This window comes from Crassostrea angulata, unplaced genomic scaffold (assembly GCF_025612915.1).
Source record: "Crassostrea angulata isolate pt1a10 unplaced genomic scaffold, ASM2561291v2 HiC_scaffold_274, whole genome shotgun sequence".
Lineage (NCBI taxonomy): Eukaryota > Metazoa > Mollusca > Bivalvia > Ostreida > Ostreidae > Magallana > Magallana angulata.
The window spans coordinates 170,790-180,426 of record NW_026441827.1 but is presented as its reverse complement, the minus strand read 5'-3'; the positions used below and the strand labels follow the sequence as shown (position 1 = coordinate 180,426).

Below are 9,637 nucleotides of genomic sequence, written 5' to 3'. Positions count from 1 at the left end.
AAATTTTTTTTCTGGGAATGATGCATTATAGAATGAATATTTTACACAAATAATATTTGTTTACGTAAAATTTAGAAAACTCCACTCACTGCAACCCCATGCACTAATATTTATTCATTTTTGATTGATTTACACGGACTTTTACAGCACCAAACCGACAAGACTTGCGTGTATCACCAACGCAGAACCGAAAAGCTGATCTCGGTTTTGCTTTGGTCGTAGTCTGCTTCAAATAATATAGACATTTGGTCATTTTTCAATCGCAATTTGAGGGTCTGCTTCTCACACCGGGGTCTGCTTTGTATGTACGCCCTGGGTCCGCCTGAGGTCAGCTCCGGGTCCTCCAAAGCAGACCAGAGGCAGAACCTGAGCGGATAGAGAAAACAGACCAGGGTTTGGTTTGGGTCTGCTTTCTGTAAGGATTGATATGATCGGTAATTTACATTTTATTTTTAGATTAATATTTTGTTGTTTATGAAAATTATCTGTTTCTACCAAGTGCACAAATCAGTCAGGACTTATTGCACTACTTGAAAGCAGCAGGGTTTATACAAACATGTTCACATGCAGCTTTACAATACAACAATAGGGAGAACAGTATAACAACTTCTTCTGAAAACAAATGTTTAAATATGATTTTTTAAATCTAATAATGACTCACTTTTTCAATGGTCTGATTTCCAATATTCTTGTGGGCAACAGCAGCTGCCACACGAAAAGATGATCCACCAAATAACACATTTTTTGGTTTTTTACACGACACAATTCTGTTAAAATTTTCATTGGCTTGTGTACTCCCTAGATTGGATAGTTTGGTTGCATTATTTGCCAATTCACTAAAGACATGTTGCAATTCATTACGAAAATTCTCACCCGTTAGATATTTTCCATACGGCAAGTGTTAAGGTTTGTAGTTTTCTGGGTCTTGCAAATACTTGCACCACTTCATGTCACACTCCTTATGATCTCCAAAGACATGGGATGGAATGATTTCCAAATTTTTCTGTAAGACACTTGTGTCATTGTTTGATTTTACAGCGTATGTAAAACAATTCAATAAATGTTGGATTGATTTAGGGCCTAAGAGGGGGTATTTCTTCTCTTTCTTCATTTCATATATTTTACTTGCTAGGTTTTTTTTTTGTATGGTTAAAATAAGAACCATAAAGCAATTAAATGTGTAACAAACTATAAGTGTAAAAAAAACCTTTAAATATATTTCTTTTCTACCACATTATACAACTATCAAACATACAACCGTAATATTGTCATCAAATCATTTTGATATCAAATTTTACAACAAATCTGCTATCTATTACATGTTATCTTTTTCTAAACAAGGAAGACACCAGAGAAAATTGAGGTCTGCCATCCCGTCAAAATTTTTTGAACCCCTACACTATTACATTATTTATTAAACTTAGATTTCAAAAGAAGCTGTTGTTTGTTCGAGACACTTCAAAAAAGATGATTTTAAATGGACTCCAGTGAGGAAAACTCTCAGACCAAGCAGTGTTCCATCGTTATTTAACAGGAGCAAGGAGTCAACCCAAAGGAGACAAATCATTAAAACTCTACTTCCCCAGAAACGTTGCAAGACTGATGATGATGCAACCGACAATGACGAAGAGCCAGGTTCATCTAATTGGTTACTCCATGAAAAAAGGTAAGTCATTGAGTAAATTAATTATAATACATTTTATAATATCCATCTTTCTGTGTGGGATATTATAATTATATACCTATTTACTGGCTATGAGGTCAATAGCAAGTATATTTTGTAATGTTATATGTACAAAATCTATACAGAGGTATAAATGGAAAATATTAAATTTTTCATATCAAGGATAAGTTATGATTTAATGAACTGAACTGTGCAAATATTCAATTTGATCAATTTGTAATATGCTGATAAATTGAATATTAAGATTAAGTTTTTCAGGTGTTCTGCTGGTCAGAATGCAATGATGCTGGATCATCAGTTTTAAATCATTGTCAAAATAATATTCAGTTGTCAAGCTGTGAAATAGAAAATCAGTTTGCAACTGTAATATAACATGTTTGATGATTTACTTATCACCAAATGTGATGGTCGCTGTACGACTCATTCTCTGAAGGGCTGATGCTGGGACATCAGTCCAAGATATGAAAAATGCCTGTAATGTAAGTATCACATAATATTATACACTTAGATTTAGTATTTTCAACATTTGAATTTTTAGCTGTCCATTGGCAGAAGCTAATGTGGCTGTAACTTCAGACAAAGAGAGAATCCAGATGCTGGAAAACATGATCAAAGAACGGGATGAAAACATTGAAAGACTTCAGCAGAGGCTTGCCATAGAAAGATTTGGGGTTGAGATATTTTCTAAAGATGATTCAATGATTATGTTCTACACTGGTTTTATGAAATTTTCAGTTTTAACCACTGTTTTTGAATTTATTAAGCCAGCAGCTACCTCCATGACAAGTCATTATTTTAAAATGTCAGCTACTGCTAACCCAAATCTGACTGGTAAGCAAAGAAATATGCTTCTTATGGATGAATTCTTCATGTTTTTGTGCCGCCTCAAATGTGGTTTGATGGCGCAAGATCTTGCTGTTCGATTTAATTGTCATGTTTCGACAGTAAGCAGAAAAATCATTACCTGGGCAAATGTTTTGTATTTTGCTCTTGGCAGTATTAATATTTGGCCATCTCGAGAACAGGTTGATAGGAAAATGCCGAATTGCTTTAGGACTATGTACCCCACAACACGAGTTTTAATCGATTGTACGGAAATCAAAACTGAGAAACCCTCCTCCTTAGTGCTTGGTTCTAAATTTTATTCCTCATACAAAAGTACGCACACATGGAAGGGACTGGTTGGAATAGCACCTCATGGTGCTCTTACCTTTGTTTCAAGTCTCTACACTGGCTGCATGTCAGATGTAGAGATTACTAAGCTTAGTGGTCTGTTTAATTTACTTGACCAGGGGGACTCCATTATGGCAGACAATGGGTTTGTACTGAACAAAGTTTTAGAGGGGACTGGGATAAGTATCAATACCCAACCTTTTCTAATGAGTCAGGGGCAATTTACTCTGCAAGAGGTTGAGGAGACTCAAGCTATAGCTAAGCTTAGAATACACATTGAGCGCCATATTCGCCGTGTCAAAGAGTTTCATATTTTTGATGGTGTTATTCCACTTAGCATGGTTGGGACAATAAATCAGATTTGGAATGTTGCAAACTTGCTGACACTCTTCAGAGGGCCTTTGGTTAAAGAGTGGGCATAAATTCTTAATTGTCTACAGAGATTTATGAAATTTCTGATAGATATATCACAATTCTGAATGAAATATGCATTAAAATGTACTCTGGCTACGGAAATCCAGTATTTTCTTTGAAATGTGTGTGGTTACCCTTTTTCATTAACAAAGAAGAGATTTATTAAGCATTGAATTGCAAAATCAATCCAACATTAATAAGTTTCTTTTATGAATAAGTAGTAACTTTTTCAGAGTTTTTGAAAATATATAGTTAATAACAATTATTAAAACACTGACTGTACCAAAAATGTACTTATTGATGGTGAAAAGAATTGAAATTTATTTCATGTTTATGCATTCAAATTAAAATATGATTAAAAAAAACAGATCCATTTTTTCCTTCATTTCCTGCGAGATGTCAGCATCAAAACGGAGCAGTTCCATATGTGACTCCTCAGGTGTCCACACAAAGAAGTGACACCACTTCAGCCCAGTTACTCCTAACTGTGTCATTATCTGGTGGAAGTATTTGTGTGTTTCTTTCAGATGGTAACCATTTTCATCCTTAGACAAGTAAACACAATCAGCTAATGAATTGACTGGACACTTGATTTCCAGCAAACCATGAGGAGGATCCAGGGAAGGGCAGAACACTTTCCTGTCTGGGGTGGCCGCTAACCAAGGTGATCATGGGCTAATCACAACACCTAATAAATATATGTTTACCTCCTCATCCATTGCCTTTAATGAAAACAAATTATGATTATGAAAGGTTAACACAAAATTGGTAAAGAAAAATATTTTATGAATTTAGTGTTGTTGGTACATTATTTACCTGAACGCAAGCTAGAGCAGCAGTAGCTTCGCATGCTAACCCATGTCTCATGGCAGATGTCAGAACCTGGCGGCTTGTCTTTAGTCTGGCAACAAGTGGTTCAGGATCTATGAAAAGTAATTGCAGTGTACAGGTCAGCATTATTAAACCGCATACATAGATAATATTATCATTTTGATGGAAAAGATACAGATATGTTATTTTTTTCTTCATACATATTTAACCATTGCATCATAAATTGCCAATTATTTTTAAAGTTCGTTTTATTGTATAATGCTAATATATTTACCTTTTTTTCTGCGGACAATGTCACCTGCTACAGAAGCAGTTATACGATCCTGACGAATCTTGTGCCACTTTGGTTCCTCTGATTGTAGTCGGGTGGCTTCTTCTATCTCGCTGGCCTGGACCTCAGAGATTGAGAGCGACTCCAGTTTCAATGCTCGACTGTGGTCCAACACTACAGAACCACTATTACGCATGACATTCCTAACCGGTAAATGTGGAAAGTCTTCAGCATCCATGATGTTCAGCATGTAGTCACTGTGAAGTTTCTGTTGTGTTGCTAAGGAAGATCCCTTTGGGAAATTTCTAAACCTTGTGCCGACATCTTTCTGTTGGTGTTCTGGATCTACCACTGACAAAAAAGGACAAGATTTATCAATGTTTGAAAGGGCAGAACACAGTTCCTCCAGTGGTAGGCATTCTGTGTTGATGGGATTATACAATGTAGACTTTATTCCCTTGGTTGGTTTCCTGGGGTTGCTGGGAAAATATCCCATTTCTGTGACATCAGTGGAGGCACTTCCGCCGATCTTCTCCCCTAAAATTGTGAAAAAATAGTATAAACATGTACATAATCAAATCTTACACAAATTGATTTAAAATATTTATATCAATTTTAAAATATTGCATGTTACATGTAGGTATATACTTGTATATATAATTTTATTTATATATTATTTTTTAATTATTTCAACAATTGTTTTTGAAAGGGGGAGGAGAGCAGGTCTAGGTAATAATAAATTGTATATACCTCTCGGAATGTGTCAAATTTGAGGCAAGGATGGCTTGGCAACATCTGTAGGAACCGCCTTAAGGTTGGACGCTTTCATGTGGGCTAAAGAATAAAGAAGGCCCACAATGTGTCCACATGATCCCGAGATACCAATGGCACAGGAGCATTTGCTGTCTTCCCTTTCAAATAATGGCCCCTTCTTTATTACTACCTGTGAATCATATCATATATATTATTGTCAAAGTTTGAAAAAATAATTGTATTCTTGCTAGTTAGAAATGACAAAAACTTATAAAGAGGTTTTTTCCTAGTGTTACTGTTTAAAGTATACAGATATGCTTACATGTACTTAAATTTGCAACTGTATATATTTAATGATGTTAATTATAAAAACCTCCACATCATGAGGGGTCTCATTCTTCTTCTGAGATCTGAAGCACTTCGCTCTTACAAGACACCCATCAGTACCATCCAAAGCGTACACTAAAAATTCAAAGTCATAATTGATTTAGACTACATCAGGTTGTAAGTACACATATTATCATCTTTATCAATTCAATGCTTCCGTTGCACGAACGTCAGTTAGATTAACGTTTAGTTAAAACCATTACTAGCTGTTATATTTTTTTAATGGCAAGTTACGTAAGTAATAGTTAATTTAACTGACGTTCGTGCAACCGAATCCAGGTATGTTATATGGATATTGTCACAACCATGCAATGCTTAGGCTCTATATTTGTGTGTAAATTTGTGCGATATCTCTGTATCTATTACGTATTTACGTGTTTCACACAGCCGGAGATTTTATCTGTTTATAAACAAAGTACATGTAACTTAGATTTGTTTACATGTCGTACAAAACCGAAAATAGGCAATTACCTCTTACATCTGTGACGTATTTTTTACTGAAGTATTTGTAGCCCTTGGTGATTTCTTTTGCTCCATCACTTTTGCTACACTTATGAAAAATATCTTCCACAAAACCGAACGTAATAGTGGGAACAACAGACAAATCGCGCGAAGTTGATTTTACTTTCACTTCATCAGCCATGATTGTTGTTACCGACGCTAGCCTCGTTTTGGATGCGATATGAATAGAGTATAGTTCAATATAGCTATATATCCATCTATGACCTAGCGGCTAAGTTAGCCCCTACGCTGATGAACGCAGCCAAATAGTCTAAGATACGGGGTTTCTGAACCATTTTTTTTGTTTGAATGTATGTTCGTTCGCCCTTGAAGCCGTTTGCTCTAATTTCCGTTCGCCCGGAAATTTGTTCGTTCAAGGTCCGTTCGCAATATTAAAACATAATTTTTTTTACGATTTTTTGTAAATAAAGTTTCAAATTATATTTGATATATATTCCATTATATTCTAGTGTCAAGACCGACCTACATGTAGCTGCATGGCCAACTTAGAAGATTAATTATTAATTATAAATAAAATTCTATTGATAAAATTAAGGCTATAAAAACTATTATTCTGAATCAAAAAAGGCGCTGCTCGTATCCTCATTGGATTAAATTGTTTTCAAAACAAAGCAAACATATAGAAAAAAGCTTTCCATAATTTTCAGTTTAAATTATTAACCATTAATAAACATTACCCACTATAGCATCGGGGGGGGGGGGGGGGGGGGGTTGCAAATCAACAAAATAGGCATAATAACGATTGGTGAATTACGTCTTTTTGTTTTTTTGCTTGTCAATGTTGAAATAATTACGTCTTAGACATTTAAAAAAAGAATACAATGATTTCAGTTATTTAAAGAAAAATTTAGTTTTATTGAACAATTGTAAGCATTGTTAACGGAATTAAAAACATAACATCGATGATAAATGTTGGATGAAAAAGATAGAAAAACGAAAACTTCTTTATTTTTTTTAACTGACTTTAAAAGAAATCACGTAATTATTTCAACATTGACAAGCCAAAAAAAACCAATCCAAATCGTTTTTATGCCTATTCTGTTGATTTGTAACCCCCCCCCCCCACCCCCGATTCTACGTTCCTTTATGGCGAATAGTAATTATTGCGAACGGACTCGGGCGAACAGGTAGATGGGGCGAACGAACCCGATACCTTTTAGCGCATACGTAAAGGATCATCAAAATGGAGAACGTTGACTGCATGTATATCTTTCCAAATAGTAAACACTAGATACGAAAAACCTTACAACAATAAGAGTTAATCCCATTAAAGAGTCAAGGAAATGGAGTGAAAAGAATATTGATCCACCAGGATTTAATATAAGTTTATTTGAGAACAAAGGTAAGGAAAAAATGTTGAATTGCTCTTTCACAGGATTAATCTCTGCCATTCAGTCAACTGAAATGTGACTGAAAGGTAACTGAAAGGTGACTGAATGGCATAGCTAAGTAATTCAGTCACATTTCCAGACCATTCCGTTAACATTCAGTTGACTGAATGGCAGAGATTCATCCTGTGTTTATACTTCTAAAGTTTGTTTGAAGACCAATCAAGTTGGTATTATTCCTCTACTGTGAGTTAAATATTTCAAGAATCCTACAATTACTTTTGAGTGCTTCATGGTTATCAACAGGTATTACTCCATATCAATAAATCCTGCTATATGGTCCGCTGATAGCTGCACAAATATATATATACATTACAATTAAAAACAAGGAAGTTCATTTTCCAAGGAAGTACATGTAATAATGAATAAAACATTAAGTTGACTTGTGACTACTGTGGATTCATCATTGTGGAAGACAATTTTCGGTATTAAAATTTTCACAGAATATGTTCCTAAATTACTTTAATTAGTCCAAAACCATGTGCAACTTAAAAGCGGAGGTTGATGCATTTGATTCTCTTGATAACTGTGCGGCCCGGCCTTTTGAGAGTTATATGCAACAATTTAAAAAAAAAGCCGAGGAGGAAACAATCCTGCAGCCCGGTTTGTAAAAAGGGTACTTGAGTCTATGGAAATGGATACCATCCCGGATCAAGAAAAAGCAAGAAAAATAATTTGTAAAAAGCCAAATAACGTGTATCAAACAAATAGGGGAAAATACTGTGAGGTGAATCAGCCTGTCAATAGGTACCAAAGGGCATTTCTTTGTAGAGTGTACCATTCTTCAAAGTACTCATTTACTTATCCTTGTAACTCTGGCATTATTGGTCATGCACAATTTGCAAAGCAAAGATACACAATCAGAAGGATTGAAGCTGATGAACAAATGACAAGGTGTATGAAATTTTCCCTCTTACCATGCCAACAAAATTGTTATTATCCCTCTGCAGCAAAACAACAAATAATAGAATCATTTTATCATCCTGGTGTCATTGTCCATGCAAGTCATATACATCTGGTTTGTGCTTTATATGAGATTACAATGTAGAATTAACGACATCAGTAAAAAAAATTAACAAGTGCATTAACGTTTTCATGATCTTTGGTAAACATAATATTTGAAGTACTGGCCATGCACTTAACTGTCATGTTACAACAGAGTTGATTGCTAAAACCTTTAACTACTGCATGATGAATGAATATGTTATGATTACTGTGTCAATTGTAATTTCTAGCAATATCAATGCAAAAACAATTTTGGTAATATGACGGTCAGACTGATATGTACGCCGGTGGCCAGATAGCGCTCCATTCCAAGCAATCTTTGCTATAAAAATCTTGGAAGCTGCAACCAATCACAGCTCTCAGTCCTTCCAAGATTCCATCAAGAATTGACCAATCAGAACGCTAGCCCCTTCCAAGATTGAAGGCTAGAGTCTGACGTCAGTGACCCCATTCTCCGCAAGCAAGAGACAATGACAGTCGGAGATCAAAAGGTCCTAATGCCAAATTACCTATGCAATTGTAATATCGAGCGGTTCAATTTATACATAGATATGCAGATCGACTTTTTATTTCGGGAAGTGTAAAAAAAAATTGCGTAAAAAATGCATAAATGTGCACCCCGATCGTGTTCAGACTGATCGTCAAATTTGTGTAAAATTCCATCGATATACATCGTTGTATTTTGCGTGAGTTTAATTTGTAAGATAAGTTAGAGTAGAATAAATCTAAGAGTATTGTAGGTTGAGAAATAAGTTGTTTACATAATGCATGTTAAGTACCTCACTACACCGAGACTTATCATTTTTAAGAGACTATGTCATAAGATGGCGTTTAAATGTTCTGTTGAAATTGTTTTTATTAAAAGATTGTGTTGACTATCACCATAGCTCAGCGGTTAAATTAGCGGGCTTGTGAACCACAGATTATGAGTTTGAATCTACCTCGGGTTTACTATCCAAATCAAGTAATATTCTGCTGATTTGAGAAACTATTTCCAGGTGTAGTAAGCCATCTTAAATGTACAGCTTGTTAACAAATTTACTGGGATGTGAACTCGGTTAGTAACATGTTCAAATACTTTAAGGCTTGAAAGGCTTCTCATAAGTTTTGTTCACATGCAAAGCATGTGCAAACGAGGTACAATACAGATGTTTCAGGTATGCAATGTGGCCTATGGGCCTCTTGTTTAAATACTGTGGAATCATTAGA

The 9,637-nt window shown here is 35.1% G+C and overlaps 1 pseudogene; it reads right to left on the bottom strand.

Moving 5' to 3' along the window:
• Nucleotides 1–3,615: 3,615 nt before the first annotated feature.
• LOC128170002 (uncharacterized) lies at nt 3,616–9,230 on the bottom strand (annotated as a pseudogene).
• Nucleotides 9,231–9,637: the final 407 nt, after the last annotated feature.